The following is a 9,624-nucleotide window of genomic DNA, read 5'->3' as shown; positions in this document are numbered from 1 at the left end:
GCCATACGTCCATGTACAGAAGGGCTGGAACCAGCCATATGTCCATGTACAGAAGGGCTAGTCAGCCATATGTCTATCAACAGAAGGGATGGACCCAGCCAACTGTCCATCAACCAAAGAATAAAAATGAGGTACAGACACACGACGGAGTTTTATGCAGTGGTGGATGCCATACAGAAGACCTTCAGTGGGCAAGTGAGCTCACTGGAGACAGCCTACCGTCCTGCTCAGCTCTGATGGGTGAGCTCTGGTGTAGCGCAGTCCCAGAGACGTCATCCTGGGATGGATTGCTGCTTGCTGCTGACGTGCTTTCTCCCACTTGTCACTGCTACACTCATTTATGTGGCTTAGTGTGAGGGGACACCGGGAGGACCCTCACTGCCTAGAGCCAGGTGTGATTACTACCTGGGTGATGGGCCACTCTGTTGGGTGAATTTCTTACAGATCAATATGAAGATGAAAATTATTGAGATAATGCTTTCTAAATGAACGAATAATTTTAGAGAATGTCTGACTTGATTTAAGTGATACTTGATTTAAGTGTTCTTTAAAAAAAAAGGTTAGTTTGATTTAAATAATTTTGGGAAGTTAGGGTAGTTAATAGAAAATGTAAAGTTAGGAAATAGGACAGTTGATAGAAAGTTTTGAGTTAGAATTAAGAATAAAGTGTGCCCTTTCAGAAGCTGCTTGAGTCAGAGGAAGGGGTGCAGTGAGTGCTCATGTGTTACAAGCATGTAATTGGCCGGGCAGGGTGGCTCACGCCTTTAAACCCAGCACTTGGGAGGCAGAGGCAGGCAGATTTCTGAGTTCGAGGCCAGCCTGGTCTACAGAATGAGTTCCAGAGCAGCCAGAGCTACACAGAGAAACCCTGTCTCGAAAAAAAAAAAAAACCCAACAACAAAACAAAACAAAACAAACAAACCCAAGCACGTAATTGTAGAAGCAAGAAGAATAGGCTAACGATCAAACTGAGCATAGACTCTAGGTTGGGCCTGAGTTCTTGGGTCTTGTGATCTAGGGCTGAGTTAAGAGGTTTTCAGTGTGCACCAGGAAATAATAAGGTTATAATAAAGTGCAAAGAATCCCATTATAAATATAAGAACAGAAAATAGATGATTAGCCAGCCTAGCCAATCGGAACTTCAAAAATAAGATGTAAGAAAAATGACTTGCTTCTTAGTAAGTATAGATTGCTATCAACCACGTATAGAGAAAAACTTGCAACTATAAACTTGCATTGTTTAAACTTTATCAATCAACGAACTAAAAATTGTAATTTTCTTTTGCATAATGATTTTGATTTGTTTTTGAAGAGTGTTTTTATGGTGATTATCTCTGGAAAATTTGTAACTGTAGCTAGGAAGTAATTTTCTTCCTAATAGAAAAAAATTTGTCTCTAGGGGCATAAAAAGGAGTTAAGAAAAAAATAATAACTCACTTGAGCTTGTCCTTGATCCAACCATACAGTGTGTGTGTGCGTGTGTGTGTATGTGTGTGTTTGTGTGTGTTTGTGTGTGGTGTGTGTATGTGTGAGTGTGTATGTGTGTGTATGTGTGTGGGTGTGTGTATGTGTGTGTGAGCATGTGTGTGTATGTGTGAGTGTGTATGTGTGTATGTGTGTGTGAGTGTGTATGTGTGTGTGTGAGTGTGTATGTGTGTGAGTGTGTGTGTATGTGTGTGTGTGTGTGTGTGTGAGTGTGTGCTTGATTTCTCTTATCCTTTATCTAACTGCTGCAGTCCCTGTAAGTATCTGGATCCACCTTTGCCAGCTGCTCTCAACACTGACCCCTCATAGGCTGCCTGCCTCAGTTTACCCTCTGATACCAAAGCTGGTCTTTGGCATTGCAGCTGCAAAGAAAAATAAAGTTTACAGGAAATGGATGGATCTGGAATATATTGTATTAACTAAGATAACCTACTTAGGGTTACTATCGCTGGGATAAAACACCATGACTAAAGCAACACAGTGGGGAAAGGGTTAATTTCAGGTTACAGTTCCAGGTAACAATCCTTGACTGAAGGAAATCAGGACAGGAATGAAAGCAGGGCAGGAATTTAGAGGCAGGAGCTGATGTAGAGGTCATGGAGGAGTGTTGCTTACTGGCTTGTTCCCCATGGCTTGCTCAGCCTGCTTTCTTATAGCGCCCAGAACCATCAGCCTAGGGATGGCCCCACCCACAATGGGCTGAACCCTCCCCCATCAATCACTAATTAAGAAAGTGTCCTACTGGCTTGCTTACAGCCTGATCTTATAGAGGCATTTCTTATTTGAGGTTCTCTCCTCTTTGATGATTTCAGCTATGTCAAGTTGACACAAAACTGGCCAGCACACACATTCTCTCAAATGTGGATCCTAGCTTGCAATGTGTGTGTGTGCGTGTGTATTTGCGCGCGCACATGCACATGTATGGGAGTGAGTGGGTATAGGCTATGAAATCTAAAAGGAGATGGGTCGGGAAACCATTTCTAACTCCAGTTCCAACATCCTTTTCTTCATGGTACACTAGTGTACATGCAGGCAAAATTCTCATATCCATAAAATTAAATTTAACTTAAAAATTTTAAGTTGAAACAAATTTTATTTGCAAATGCCATAATAAGACGTAATACTGTATACGTTGGTTAATTTTTTTTTAAGTCATCAAAGTCTTGATAAAAGAACTTGTGGGCGTGGACTTCCTGGGCACGTCTCTTGCAGGGTAACTGTTCTAAGGATGACAGGAGGGTAGGACAGAGGCCACCCCATAGGAGATGTGGGGATGTCACTGCTAAGCATGGCCATCCTGGGTGCCCACCACCCAACAGACAGTGACAACCTGTGACTGAGCCTGGGAAATCAAAGCTCCAGGGGGTCAGAAGAAAATGCCTCAGTTGGACCATGGTCACTTTCAGGACAAGCAGAATTTGTGAGGGAGGCACCAGATGAGAAACAAGAAGAGTCTGTGGCCTCAGTGACACTTCTTCTCATTGGGCCTCCCTGAAGGACAGCCACCAGTGGGGAGGTGGCTACATCTCCTTTGCAGACAAGAGCCTAGAGACTGCTATGGTTGACCTAGAGGGTCACCAGCTGGAAGCTTGGTCCCCTGGCAGCAGTGCTGACATGACACCAAGAGATCAGGTCATGGGGGCACTGTGATCATTAATGGGTCAAGAGGCTGGATTAGAGAGACACATCAGACACAGACACTCAGGGAAACAGGGACTGTGCGAGCCACTCCTTGCATCCCAGCCAGGAGATTCCAGCTGCTTGCCCGGCACTGCTTAGCTTTGCTAGCTCTCCCAGCCTCAGGCTACGAAACCAAACAAACAGAAGAAAGGAAACCATAGCCACATGGAACAATGGTTTAATACAGTAGTTCTCGACCTTCCTGATGCTGGGACCCTTTAATACAGTCCTTCGTGTTGTGGTGGCCCCCAATCATAAAATTGGTTCGTTGCTACTTCATAAGTGTAATTTTGCTAGTGTTGATATCTGATATACAGGACATCTGATATGTGACTCCTGTGGGGTCACTTTAATCGCCCCTTATATGCTGCTAGAGACACGATCTTTGGTTGCTTGAATTAAAAAAAAAAGAAAGAAAGAAAGAAAAGTAGATATATTCCTAATGTCACTTCTTTTATGCATGCACATTTGTGTGGTGGGGTTAGCTAGGTGTGTGTGCCTATGTGCGTGCATGTGTGAGCATGTGTGAGCATGTGTGTGTATGTGTGTTTGTGTGTGTGTTGTGTGAGTGTGTATGTGTGTGTATCGGCCAGAGAGAAATGTCAGGTGTCTTTTCTAGATTGTTCTCTGTAGCAGGCCACCTCTATGTAAACATCAGGGGCTGCACAGCTGCAAAAGCATCTCCGGCTAGAGGACCTAATTGAGGACTGCCTGAGAGACCAAGGATTGCTGGTGCAGACGATGCCAGCCAATCGGGAACTGCTGTTTAGTAGAGATGTTTTCTTGGGACCAATGGGGCGCAGGTGGAAGGTATTAAAGGAGCTTGCGGTGATGCTCAGATGAGCTTGCTGTGGCGTTTTTCACCTGCTCCCAGAGTCTGTGTCACTGACTCACCTCCACCCCCACCCCCAAGGGCAGGTAGGGTCAGGCTGAGTAGTCCAGGACACAGACAGCAATTCTTCACCATTTTTTTTCCTGAGACAGAATTTCTCACTAACTCATTGACCTGGCAAGGCTCACTGACCTATGAGCTTCAGGGATCTGTGAGTCTCTGCTCCCCCTAGTACTATGGTTACAGACAGCTCCCACTACGTCCAGCTCTTTTTATGAGTTTGGGAATCTCAACTCAGAACTCAAATCTTTATGTGTTTTAGTTAGGTTTATTGTTGCTATGACAAAAACTGGTGACCCAAAGCAACTTGGGGAGGAAGATTTATTGTAGCTTACAACTCTGAGGTCACACTGTATCACTGAGGGAAGTCAAGGCAGAAACTCAGAGCAGGAACCTGAAGGCAGGAGAAGATGTGGAGGTCTGGAGAGGTGCTGTTCACAGATGACGCCCCCACGATTTTCTCAGCCTGTTTTCTTATAGTGCCCAGGATCACCAGGCCAGAGGTGGCCCCACCCACAGTGAGATGGCTCCTCCCACATCACGCATCAATCTAGAAAAATGCCCCACAGACTTGCCTACAGATTCTGGTGGGGGCATTTCCTCAATTGAGGTTTCCTCTTCCCAAGACTCTAGCTTGTGTCAGGTTGACATAAAACTCACATAGTCTTTCATGGCAAGCATTTTAACTGAGCCATCTCCCATCTCCCCGGAATCACCTCTTTTCTCCTCAGTTCTAACTTGAGATGCAGTGGAAAGTACCTCAACTAGAAATCATCCTTCAGCCCATCCTGTATCAGTGATATGACCCATTACTACCCTGGTTTCCAAGCCACTCCATGCGTGTGTGGAATGGGTGGTGTGGCTGCAGCTTGCACAGCGACACAAGATGACTGGCTCAAACATACACAGCAGAATTTGCTGTGGGCGAAACTTTCTAAACTCTGAAGTGTGGTCAATGGAAACAGGACTGTAAAAACTCTGGCTTTCCAATCTAAATGCTAGGCTTCCCTTGGGGCTATATGGCCCCAGGCAAGCCGTTTCTACCCCTTGGGTGAGCAGCTCTGGTCTCCAGCCTGTAGCTGCTGTTCTGTGGCCTTGCCTGGAACACTCCAGTATGCAGCATTGGCTTCCTGTCTCTCCTCCTGGACATCAGCCTGCAGATGACACAGGGTTGCTGCTTGGGTCTATACTAGTAGCCACTTCCTGTGAGGCCTTCTTGGGTGTCCAGCCAACACTGCAGCTTTCCCTCAAACCCTGCTCCCCACAGTCCGCAGTCCTGCCCCATTCTGGGTCATTTTTGTCTATAGCACTCTGTTTTATTTTCCTTCTTCACTGGGCAGAAAGGCCCATGAATCCAGGCTTTTCATCCTGCTTACTGTTGCATCTCCAGGGCAGAACAGAGAGTGACCACCACCTGGCAGTAGGGGTGAGGTCTGGAGGCTGGTTCTTCTCCTCACACACTACAGATGACCTGGTGTGCCTCAGAAAGTCTCTTGCTATACACACCCACATTCCACTCCGGGCTGTTCTGGGCGCTCCCTGAAGGTCTACAGAAAAGGAGCCTGTGAGAGTGTGGGATTCCCCTTTGTTTGGACCTCTAGGTATTTGACCTGTCACCCAGCCCATTCCTGGCCTTTGATGAGTCCCTTCTTCCTATAAAGCCAAGTGTTTTCTTTCTGACACTCTGCCAAAAATGCAGCATGGGCCTGAACCCTGAGGGAAGCCTGTCCCCCCCACCCCCAGCTTTCCCTTTTCTTTTCTTGTTTTGTGTTAGCCCAGTATTCAGCTTTGTGTCAGACTTAAAATAGCCGTCTTTCTGTGGCTCACCTGGCTTGCCCCCACTGTCAGGGCATGAGTGACAGTCTTGTGACCCCTGTGCCCTGCGGAAGCCAGAGTCCCGATTCCATATGTCACTTATGTATTGGGCTCACAGGGAGTGGGAAGAAAGGTGAGGGAAAGGAAAGGAAAAAGACAGCAAGGCAAACCTCCTGCGGTCGTAGGAACAGGATGCGGGAGCCAGACAGGAAGCCGAAAGACAAGACAAGGCAAAAAGCTCAAACCTTGATTCCCGCCGTCAATGATTCTGCGCAGTTTACAGAGAGAGAGGAAAATGCAGTTACAGGCGCTGGGGAGGTACGGAGGTTGTCAAAGTGCCTGCCACACAAGCATGAGAGTCTGGGTCCAGATCCTTAGCACCCACACAGAAAGGCTGGTGCCGGTGGGGGAGGAGTCCAGGGGGCGGGGATAGAGACAGGAAGAGGATCCCTGGGAGTCTCTGGTTCAGTGTGAGACCCAATTTCAAACAAAGGTGGGTGAGAACTGATTGAGGAAGACAACTGATATTAACCTCTGGCTTGCACACATGTCCATCATACAGGTGAGTACACTAACACACACATGTACACACACACACACACACACACACACACACACACCCCTATGGACAATGGTCCACCAAAAAGAGAAAGTCCATAGGGGAATTCAATCTCTTATGGCTCTTATGGATGCTCAGGTCTCCAGGAGTCTGGGAAGAGGGAATGGCTTCTAATAGCAAGTGACCCAGGTGGGCACAAAAGCGGAAAGTCGAAGAGGCATCAAGGGCTACTAGAGTGTCTGCGTTCCTGAGTTCAAAGCTATGCTGCACATCAGGGGACACAGGCTGCTTTTCCTCCGTAAGCTTTGCTTCTTCATCCACAAAATGGACAGAACTACCTTCAAGACTGAGTGAGACAGGACAAAGTCCTCACACACTGGTGCTCATGACTTCCCCCTTGGCCAATTTCACCCACAAGAAGCCACTTTAAGAGACCAGAGACACAACTATGACTCCAGAACAAAACACTAAGGCTAAAGTGTAGTGCTGACAGTTAGCCTCTAGGTGGCGCTCCTTACCAGTTTCTTAAACAGTTCTAGTTTTTTTTTTTTTTTTTAAATGTAATTTCATTCATTCAAGGAATGTTTAGTGGGAGGTGTTTTTTTGTGTTTCCTGAACTTTGTAAAAGTGCTACAGGGTCAGAGACTAAGAAAGGACAATGTCTCTGCTCTCTTAGCGCCCAAGAGAGGTCACAGATGGGAATGGAGCAAGGCTGGAGGAGGGCTAGAGTCACCCAGCCGCAGGCACAGGCTGTCTGCCAAACACCTACCTCAGGTAGGGGCTAACGAAGGGGCTCTTCTGCTGAGCCTTGCAGGGTAAGGTAAAGTCTGTCCAAACACTGTCACTCCTCCCTCCAGAATCCGAAGCAGCAGAGGCAAGACCACTGCTAGGTGGAGTCTCAGAGTGACACCTGTAAGCCTCCTTCTGTGCTTTAAGATGATTTGAGAACCATTTTATATCAGTTTAGAAGCTTTCCTCAGTGAGCTGGGCATCCAAATCCTTTTCCTACTTTCCCCAGTGCTTTGTGCTGTGTCTTATAGAAACTGAGGCGACCAGGCTCAGTCTGTTTCCATGCCGTCAACAAGTCCTGTGAGGGTGAATCAATCTCTTCACGCAGCCCATCCTGTTCCCCATCCTGCCTTGCACCCCATGCCATGCACATAGTAGGTCCAAGTGAAGCCGTGCGGAAGGGTGCGTGGGTAGGATGACAGACATTGTCCAAGCTCCCCATTCCTCTCTTTTCAGGTTGAGGTAGGAGGCACAAACCTCTAAATGTCTCAGTGACGGGTGACGGTTAACTTCAGCTGTCTACTGGATCTGATCTAGCATTGCCTGGAGGAGCATCTCCCTGAGGAACTGTCTGAATTGGGTTTAGCTTGTGAGAGATTTTCTTAGTTGGGTCAGTTAGGGGTGGGGAAGGACCCACCCTGATTATGAGCAGCGTCATTTGTCTTGGGCTGTGCAGATGTAGAGAGGGGCTGGAGGGAAGGCGAGCACGCAGGAGCTCATTCTCTCTGTGGGTGTGTGGCTTGCATATATGGCTGCACGCCACATGCACGTCTGGTACCCACAGGAGCCAAGAGAGAGTGTTGAATCCTCTGGAACTGGAAGTACCGATGGTATGAGCCCCCATCCCCCACCTCCCCACAACATGGGTGCTGGGAATGGAACCTGAGGCCTCTGCAAGAGCAGAAAGTGTTCTTAACCGCTGAGCCATCTCTCCGGCCCCACACTCTCTGCTCTTGACTATGGATGGTATCTGTTGTGTTTAACTTCCTCACGCTCCTGCCTGTGACTTTCCCTGAGTGACCGACCCTAACCTGGAACTGTAAACTGAAAGAGTTGCTTTTCATCGCAGCAATAGAAACAAAATTCGGACAATCCCCAAGAAGAGAAACACTTTCGCTGTGGGGGAGAATTGTGAGCAAACACGGATCCTGAGACCTAGGACAGAGCATCGGTAATCATAGCTACGCATGGCTACTGGCACCATCCCAGTGTGGAAGATGCTCTGGAGAAGACTATTCAATCTTTGTAACACCTATGAGGTAGATACTATTTTTATGCTGAAGAATCCACCCCTCCCCCACCCCCATTCTCCAATGTAGTAATTTAGAATTATGGAACACAAAGTGGCAGAGCCAGGATGGAGACTTGGGTGTGACTGTCAGGATCCACCATTTTAACCTTCTCTCATCCTCATTAAGAAGAATAAGCATATTTGCTCAATAAATGTTTTCTGGGCACCTACTATGTGCCCAGTAGCATTATTAAAGATGGTGACTTAATCTGACTGGTTGAGAAAAACCTTGTTGGCATCGAATATCGTGTCACATTTCTGCAATCTCAGTACTTGGTAAATTGAGGCAGGACTGTGGCTATCACACCTGCTGGGCTACACAGCAAGTTCTGGTTGGGAATGTGAAAAGTGTCTCGTGAGCCCTGCGTTGCCACTGATACTATAGGGGACCTTCAAGTCCTCTCAGGATTTTTTTTTTTTTTTCAGAAACAGGTAACTTGTGAAATAAAGCCAACTCTGAAGGAGAAGAAACAAATAGTATCCTGCTGGAAAACGTAAGAGGCAGGCTAAAGAAGGGTGTTGTCAGGGCCAGGGAGAGGATAAGATGCCGGGAGATCTTGAACTGGAAGCTGATGGAAGCTGAGGACAAAAGTCACCACTAGGATAGCAGTATAGAAACTAAACAACTGGGCTTTAGGGACTGGAGGAACCAGCCAAAGGACAAAGCCTGTATATCTCTAAGAAGGAAGCGAGGCCAGAAAGGCCAGCCGAGCTGTCCTCAGCATGCTGTGAAGCAACAGGGTGGCTGTACAGAGGAGCAGGGGTTGGGTCTTAGGGAATACTTTGATTTTCCCTTCAAATTTTTTGACTCCAAAGACTGACAGCGTATATGTATGTGATAAGAAAGTTTCCAACAGATGGCTCGAGAGTTCTTACTCTACAAAAGCAGTCCGTTGCAACAAGCTGTAGATGGACACTTAGTATCTTATGAGGTTGATACATTTCTATCAGAGGCCGTAGGGGAAACACTTTCTCAGTCTAGCAACATATAAAGTAAACTGTGCTTCTAAACTTATAACTAAGTAACCATTTCTGATATAAAACTTTTTTTTCTTTTCTCTTCCTTCCTTCCTTCCTTCCTTCCTTCCTTCCTTCCTTCCTTCCTTCCTTCCC

At 46.8% G+C, this 9,624-nt stretch overlaps 1 protein-coding gene across 1 annotated transcript in view; it reads right to left on the bottom strand.

Moving 5' to 3' along the window:
- Positions 1-9,624, bottom strand: part of Eml1 (EMAP like 1) — a 117,677-nt gene that overhangs the window by 40,119 nt on the left and 67,934 nt on the right. The window lies entirely within an intron of this gene.

Source organism: Grammomys surdaster, unplaced genomic scaffold (assembly GCF_004785775.1).
Source record: "Grammomys surdaster isolate TR1022 unplaced genomic scaffold, NIH_TR_1.0 144, whole genome shotgun sequence".
Classification (NCBI taxonomy): domain Eukaryota; kingdom Metazoa; phylum Chordata; class Mammalia; order Rodentia; family Muridae; genus Grammomys; species Grammomys surdaster.
The sequence above is the reverse complement of the archived record's forward strand: the minus strand, read 5'-3'. Positions and strand labels throughout refer to the sequence as shown.